Genomic DNA, 8,477 nt, shown 5'->3' with positions numbered 1-8,477 from the left:
TCCTTTTGAACCTCTGCCAACTTTAGGGGTTCAGCCAATAATGATGTTGCTTAATCAGGACAGCATCTCCTATCTCGACATCACAGATAATTAGGTTAGTACTTCCCAGTCTATTTCCACGTATTTCCCCATGCGATACCTCCTGTAGATGGTAACTCAATGATTTATCCTATTTTTTGACAACTTCCTGATTGTCCAATTTAATTTGAGGAATGTCCAATTCAGAATCCTCTGAACTTGGTTCTGCCCTCTGTGTTGCAACCAGTAACACAGTCTCCTTCGGCTTTCCTTCCCTGTCAAAATACCTTTTGAGAATATTCACATGACGCACTCTGTGAGATTTCCTTCTGTCTGGAATCCTTATCAAACAGTTCACCTCACTCAATCTCCTTTTGACTTGATAAGGTGTTAAGTAATTGGACAACCATAGGCAGCAATACCTAATCCTGCATGTGACGAACCTTTTACAAGAGTCTTAAATGATTGTGTCGGACCCCCACCTAAAACAAAAAGTAGGGAATCATAACAATAATGGATGCGTCCACTGGATTTCCAGAGCCCATTCTGTTACAGAATATCACCGGTATAAAGATTGGGGAGAAGTTACTCACGTTTTTCACCAGATACAGACTACCCACAGAGGTCAATCTTCACATCAAAATTATTCAAGGAAGTTATGGACAGTTTAGGAATAAAACATTTCCCATCTACTGCGTCTCATCCACAGTCACACAACCTGTTGGACTATAACCTGGTGTTGTGTGAGTTTTAATTTTGTACACCCCAGTTCAACACTGGCATCTCCAAATGAGAGTCACAGAAAGTGCTAGAAACATGGCATCAGACATTAGAGACCATGTTGAGGGCTTATCGTCAAGACTATCCAGGATAAAGGAGTTCCGGTTGTACTTTTTGCCATCAGAGATGCACCAAATGAATCGACCAAATTCAGTCCATTTGAATTAGTTTTTGGGCAGGAAGTGAGTAGACCGTTAAAATTGGTAAGGGAGAAATGGGTAAGTCAGAATTCAGAGACCACGTATTTGGACGATGTGTCAAATTTTAGGGGATGATTAAATCGAGAGGGGGAGTTGGCTGGACAGCATTTAAAAGTACCACAAAATACAATGATTCCAGAAGCAGTCAAGAAATCAAAAACTCGCAGTTTTGCTATCGGAGGTAAGGTGTTTGTGTTAATTCCAAAAGGTTCACCTATCACTGGAATTTACACAAACACCTTATCTCTGAAAGCAAAATTGCGAGTTTTTGATTCCTACTTTTTGTTTTAGGTTGGGGTCCTATGTGATCATTTAAGACTCTTGTAAAAGGATCGTCAAATGCAGGATTAGGTCTGACTGCCTGTGGTTTTCCAATTACCTGACATGTATGACATGTCTGGCAAAATTCAACTACATCCTTATGCGGTCCAGGGCAGTAAAAATGTTTCTGTATTTTCCCAGTGCTTTTCCTAACCCATCAACACCGTGATTTCATGTGGCCTACTTTATTGCAGTGAAAACACCAGAGCTTTTTAACTTTTCTTTTCCCTTCAAGGGTTTCCTTTTTAACCCTGCGCTACACTATCCTGATGATTTCACCGAGATCTACCTTTCCCTTTCCACATGAGGATTTCTCTTTGCCCCAATTTCGATCTCTCACGGATTGAAATTGAATTTGGGAGCTGCTAACCTCACTGTTTTAACTCTCTCCTCTTCCACATGAGTTCTCACTACCTCAGGAAGTGAATTTCTGAACTCCTCCAAAATAATCATTGAAGAGCGTCAGAGGTTTGCACTATTTTTAATGCCCTTATCCACCTCTCAAACTTACTTTGATTGATCCTTTCAAACTCAGTGTCGGTTTGATCAGGGTCCCACCTTAGATTCCTGAAACGCTATCTGTCGGCTTCTGGTACAAGCTCAGATGCACTGAAAATGACTTTCCTCACCTCCTCACATGCCCCAGATACCTCCTCTGATTGGGATGCAAATACCTCACTAACTTTACAAGTTTTGTTTGGATCAACAAAACCCACATGGTCACTGGCCACTGCATTTGTTTAACCACCTTCTCAACTGAGACGAGAAAAGGCTTCTATATCCTTCCCATCAAATTTAGGCAATATATTTAAACAGATTCTCACTTGGCCCCTGCTGACGATATCTTTGCTCGCCTTCACTCCCTTCCTCACTATGTTTACCTTCAGCCTTCATCTCCATCCTTTTAAGCTGACTTTTCTGTCGAAGTGGCGAAAGTGAGGACTGCAGATGCTGAAGATTGGAGTCAAGATTAGAGCGTGGTGCTGGGGAAGCACAGCAGGTCGCCATTACTGAGGCCAGTGTGATTTCCACTCCATCGTCAACCTGTCTAGGATTAGTGCTGGATGTTCTGGTCAGTGGGATAGAAGTAAAAATGGGAATGGCGTTCAGTGCGGGAGCTCACTGAGACCAGTCACTCACAATAATCAACTTCTTCCGGGTCAAGTTGGGTCCAGGGTCACACACCAAGCATCATACTGGACAACCTCAGAATTGTTACGCAGCAGAATGAGACTGTTCAGCCCATCAATTCTCCGAATGAGAAATTCACCTGGTGCCTTCTTCCCTGTAACTGTACGTAGTCTTCCTTTTCAAATCAGGGTCTCGTTCCATCTTGAACACTTTGACAAACCTGCCTCCGCCACACTGTTAGGCAGTTCTGTTAAACGTTGATGCTTGCAAGTCTGATGGTGAAGGATCACACCTTGTTGGGCAGAGGGATGTTCTTTGTGGGGGGGGGGGCGGAGGCAAGGTCCCAAACACTGCTGTTTGCTGGAGGTCAAATGAAAAATTCCCAAACTGAGTCGTTGTTACACAGAAAAGAGTATTAAATGATTAGATTAGATTCCCTACACTGTGGAAACAGGCCCTTCGGCCCAACCAACCCTCTGAAGTTCATCAGGAATTTGGGAAGGGACTGCCACAATACTTTGTCTGACGAAACCTAGTATCTGAACTCTAATTTTGAGGATGTGCTCTCCTCATCATGGACTGCCTTGCCCTTAATTGTTTCTCACTGCATGCTTTGTTGAATCAGTTCATCATGTTACATAACTCAGTCAGGTCACCCCTTAATCTTGTTGACTGATCAACTGGTAATGCGCGGTGTTACAGTTGCAGAGAATGTTAGGACTCTTTTGCTTCACTTTGTCCCCCCCAAGAACATCCCTTTGTCCAACAAGGTGTGGTGGAGGCAGGTTTGTCAAAGTATCCAAACTACTACACAATGAATTAGAATTCAAGAAGACAGCTCACACTGCAGCACAGAGGAATTACGCAGAGCAGAGGAAAATCACCGAGACGATGTAAGCAAAAAGAACGGGTCCCCAATGAACACAGTCCTCCGATTTCCCAGCAACAAACCGGGGCGGCACAGTGGCACAGTAGTTAGCACTGCTGCCTCACAGCGCCAGAGACCCAGGTTCAATTCCCGCCTCGGGTGACTGACTGTGTGGAGTTTGCACATTCTCCCTGTGTCTGCGTGGGTTTCCTCCGGGTGCTCCGGTTTCCTCCCACAGTCCAAAAATGTGCAGGTCAGGTGAATTGGCCATGCTAAATTGCCCGTAGTGTTAGGTGTAGGGGAATGGGTCTGGGTGGGTTGCGCTTCGGCGGGTCGGCGGGTCGGTGTGGACTTGTTGGGCCGAAGGGCCTGTTTCCACACTGTAAGTAATCTAATCTAATCTAAAAAAAAACCCAAACAAGCAGACAAAACACGTCCATAAACCCTCGCCACTCTCCCCTACATCAAAGACATCTCTGAAATGACTGGCAGACTAGTCAGACCCCTTGGCATCATGGGAGCCCACAAACCCACCAACACACGAAAACAGCAGCTCATGAACTTGAAAGACCCTGTACAGACAACAAGCAAAACTAATGGCATTTACAAAATACCGTGCAAGGACTGTAACAAACACTACATTGGACAAACATGCAGAAAACGAGCCACCAGGATACATGATCATCAATTAGCCACAAACGACATGATCCACTCTCACTAGTATCCTTACGTGCCAATGAGGAAGGACACCACTTTGACTGGGACAACACATCCATCCCAGGACAAGCCAAACAGAGACACATACAAGAATTCCTAGAAGCATGGCATTCCAACGGGAACTCTATCACATTGACATGGATCCCATTTACCACCACCTGAGAAAAAGAATAGGAAATGACATCACCATAGGAAATGATGTCACCACAGGAGATGACATCATTAACCCAAGGAAACTCAAGCATATAAATAGAAAGCAGGCTACACCACTTCATTTGGGGGCTCACTGAAGATGTTACCTCATATGGTGACAAAACGTCTGAAAATGAACCTTCCAGCTCTGTGAGCAAACCTCCATCCAGAACCTCAACCTGAGCTACAAACCTTCTCAAACCTCGCTAACATCCAGCACTCTCGAGTTGGGCAATTAGAATGGGCAGCAATAGTTGGCCTTGCTGATGCCTGTGTCACTTGAAAGAAAGAAAAAGGAAAATGCCATTCGGGGAATGATGTGTGCACGTGAGTGGAAGCAGAGCTAAAGAGAATCCTTTGATAAATTAAGTTGGGGAAGGAACAAACAGTTCATGATGTACATGGTACAGTTGGAGTCGCCTAAAATGACTTGCATGGGCAAATCGGGCCATGGGGCCTGTTTCAATGCTGTCGCCCTCTCTGACTCTGATCAATGGACAACCATTGATCCTCAATTCATTTCAACTGGATGGAGCAGACCAGGGAGAGGGTTTGCTGATTTCTGCACTGTGCATACTATGTGATATTCACACAAGTTTCATCCCAACAAGATGCCTTGCATCCTTCATCCCTTCTGGTGCTGTATTTCATTGGGAGAACATTTAGAAAAAATATCCATATTACACTCTGAGCAATCAGTAGATTGCCAGAACAGTTCCTTCATCAGAATTTCCGAACTGATTCTTAAATTAGATTTAACGCCAACATAAATCAAATATGCAGTCTGGATAAATTTACAGTCAGACATGTGTCCTATCTTCCTCATCACTTCACTGTTATCAAGATTTCTCTGAATTGTCTGTCTTTTACTGCTACTTCTCAAATGATCACTGACCTTAACGGGAAATATGTATTCCTCTGCTGCTTCTGGATTATTTTCAACCATGCACAGTTCTTCAAAAGTTGGTGTTAGCAGTTTATTAAAAAATATATTCTCCATCAGACTGTGCTGAAGGAGCCAGGAAAGAACAAAACTAGTTTACAACGTGGGAAGGCATTGATCTCATCCCCAAGCTGATCCCACACTCTCTCACCAAAGTCTTGTACAAATTCCCTTGCCTCATTCTTTTTCCAGACCTCTGTATCATTCTTAAATCAGTCCCTCTGCCCCACCCCTTCTCCAAAGTCTTTGACCAACTCCGTTGTCCTCATCTCTCCCCCATTTGGTTATCAATCCCAAACCAATCCTCCTGCCCCACTCTCTCCACAGCTCTGAAACCAACCCAAAACTCATCTCAGCATCCTCCACTCTGCCCGTAACCTTGTATCTTCGAGTCATACCACACGGAAACAGACCCATTGGTTCAACCAATCCATGCCAACCATAATCCCAAACTCAACTAGTCTTACCTGCCTGCGCTTGGCCCATATCCCTCCAAACATTTCTTATTCATGTACTTATCCAAATGTCTGTTAAACATTGTAATTGTACCCCTATCCACCACTTCCTTTCGAAGTTCATTTCAGACACTGTTCACCCTGTGTAAAAACAATGACCCATCATGTCTTTTTTTAAGTCTCTTACCTTAAAAATATGTCCCCTAGTCTTGAAATTCACCGCCCTTGGAAAAAGACACCTGCTATTCATCTTATCTATACAACTCATGATTGGAAAACCTTGAGAAGGCCACTCCTGAACCTGGAGAAAAAAGTCCCAGCCTATCTCATCGCTTCTGATAACAGGGTGGCACGGTGGCTCAGTGGTTAGCACTGCTGCCTCACAGCATCAGGGTGCCAGGTTCGATTCCAGCCTCGAGCGACTGTCTGTGTGGAGTTTGCACATTCTCCCCATGTCTGCGTGGGTTTGCTCCGGGTGCTCCAGTTTCCTCCCACAGTCCAAAGATGTGCAGGTCAGGGTGGATTGGCCATGCTAAATTACCCTTCGTGTTCAGGTATGTGCAGGTTGGGGTGGATTGCCCGTGCTAAATTACCCATAGTGTTAGGTGCATTAGTCAGAGGGAGATGGGTCTGGGTGGGTTACTCTTCGGTGGGTCGGTATGGACTGTTTGGGCCGAAGGGCCTGTTTCCATACTGTCGGGAAATCTAATCAATAAAAAAACTCAAACCCTCCATTCCTTGCAACATCCTGGTAAATCACTTACTGAACTCTCTCCAATTTAATAATATCCTTCCTCTAACAGGGCAACCAGAACTGCACACGGTATCCCAGAAGAGCCCTGTACAACCTCAACGTGACGTCCCAACTCCAGTACTCAAAGGTCTGAGCAATGAAGGCAAGTGGGCTGAACACCTTCTTAACCACTCTCTCTCCATGTGATGCAAAGTTCAAGGAATTATGTACCTGCACCCTGAGGTCTCTCTGTCCTGCGGGAATGAACTTCCTGAGGAAGTGATGGATGTGGGTCCAATTAAAAGGAAAGGTTGGGAGGGATGTGGGTTAGGAGCAGTCTCATGGGACTGGATCAGATTGGGATTATGGTCAGCGTGGACTGGGTTTGTTTCCGTGCTGTATACTACCCAAGACCCTTTTAATTGCATCAATCCCACACTGATGGTCTCCTCCCCTCTCCCCGTAACTCTGTATCAGTCCTAAATGAATCACACCGTTCCCAGTCTCCCTCTATTCTGTATCAATCCCAAACTAATCCCACTGCTTTTGTTATGAAGATGTGGGTATACTGCACCGTTAAGAGAGTTAAAGCTAGCAGAACAATCTGACAGAACCAAGTGTTCTGAATAAGATACAATGTAACATATGTTTCAGCTACTGGGGGGAGCTGGTTGCCTGGAGACAAAAACAGATTCGAATTAGGCCAGTCAGTTTAAATTATCCCTCAAAAAGACCAAAGTCCAATCCAGTTTGATTTGAGTATATTGATAATCGCAAAAGCCAATGATACAATCCAATGCTTTGGGGGTATAAAACTGGGGAAAATTTAACACTTGGGAGGAGAACTACCATGCCACCAGCCTGTAGAGACTCCTGAAAAATAGTTCTCTTTAAGGTGCCTTTATCGATCAGTAATCTGTGAAGCAGAAATCCCGAAGAAAAGAAAACCGAGGAAGATATGAAGAGAAGATATGATATCTGGCTGGTTTTGAAAACTTGAATTTTTGGTAAATCTTAATTGGGGTGGTGTTTTATCGGATGAGTATTATAGCAGGGAAGGTAAAAGATAGGTTCGAGGAAGGAGTTGTAAATAGTTGTTAGTTAATTATTCTCTGTTAGACTTTCAGAAATAAAGCTGCGAAGTTTTACTTTAACTCGTTCTTGGCCTCTCGAATTTTCACAGATTACTGCACGGGATAAATCTTTTTCTGTGTTGCTGGTTTAAATTAAGCAGGAGGGTTTGCCCCGTGTCGTAACACCTTGTTCTTTGCCCATAGTTCCACACCAATAGCAAACTAATGGGTCTTTTCTGATAATCTTGTACCAGTTCCCAACTCATCCAACCGCCCCATGCTCTCTCTCTCTCTCTCTCCTATAGCTGCCCTCTGACTGTGAAGCCTTGTTTGGCATGAGACTCTTGATTCAGTGATTGGCATGAGGAAAGTTTGTGAGTGGATTAATGTTTCACATGGGGAGGTCAGAGATAAAGCAAATGCAGTTTGCAAACACTTCCTTTGAAGTAGCAGAAAAACAATAAAGCATCCTTCACATGTGAAATCTAAATCAGCTTCATTGGATAAATACTTGTAACATTTGAAGCTGTGGACCCAATAAAGTTGGAAATTAAACACTTCAAAGAGAAGCTGAAAGCAGACTCCGCCACACTTAAAGGCTGTAATCTGATCACCTGACTGAACCTCTATTGCCAGAATTGCGTGTTACAGCTTCATCAGTGTTAAGTGTGCTTCAGGCCTGAATCCCAATGTGAAGCAGCTCTGCTGACTGTATGTTCAAGGATGAGAGATTATCGAGGTCACTTTGGCTGTCACAACCCCATGTGCTCACTGATCTACAGTGGCTCTGGGCACATGGACTTGGCAAGTTGGCATGGCTTGTTTTCAACCCCCTGCCTCGACTATGGGCCTCACCCCTTCCTGAGGCTGTAGCAATTTCATAGTCTTCACATGTGTATATATACACACACACACTCACTTACACACATTACACCTACACATACTACACCTACACACACACTCACTTACACACACACTCACTCACTTACACACACTACACCTACACACACACATACAGACACACATTCACTCACTCTCACACACAC

The sequence above is a fragment of the Chiloscyllium plagiosum genome, chromosome 42, assembly GCF_004010195.1.
Source record: "Chiloscyllium plagiosum isolate BGI_BamShark_2017 chromosome 42, ASM401019v2, whole genome shotgun sequence".
In the NCBI taxonomy this organism is placed as follows: Eukaryota; Metazoa; Chordata; class Chondrichthyes; order Orectolobiformes; family Hemiscylliidae; genus Chiloscyllium; species Chiloscyllium plagiosum.
The sequence above is the reverse complement of the archived record's forward strand: the minus strand, read 5'-3'. Positions refer to the sequence as shown.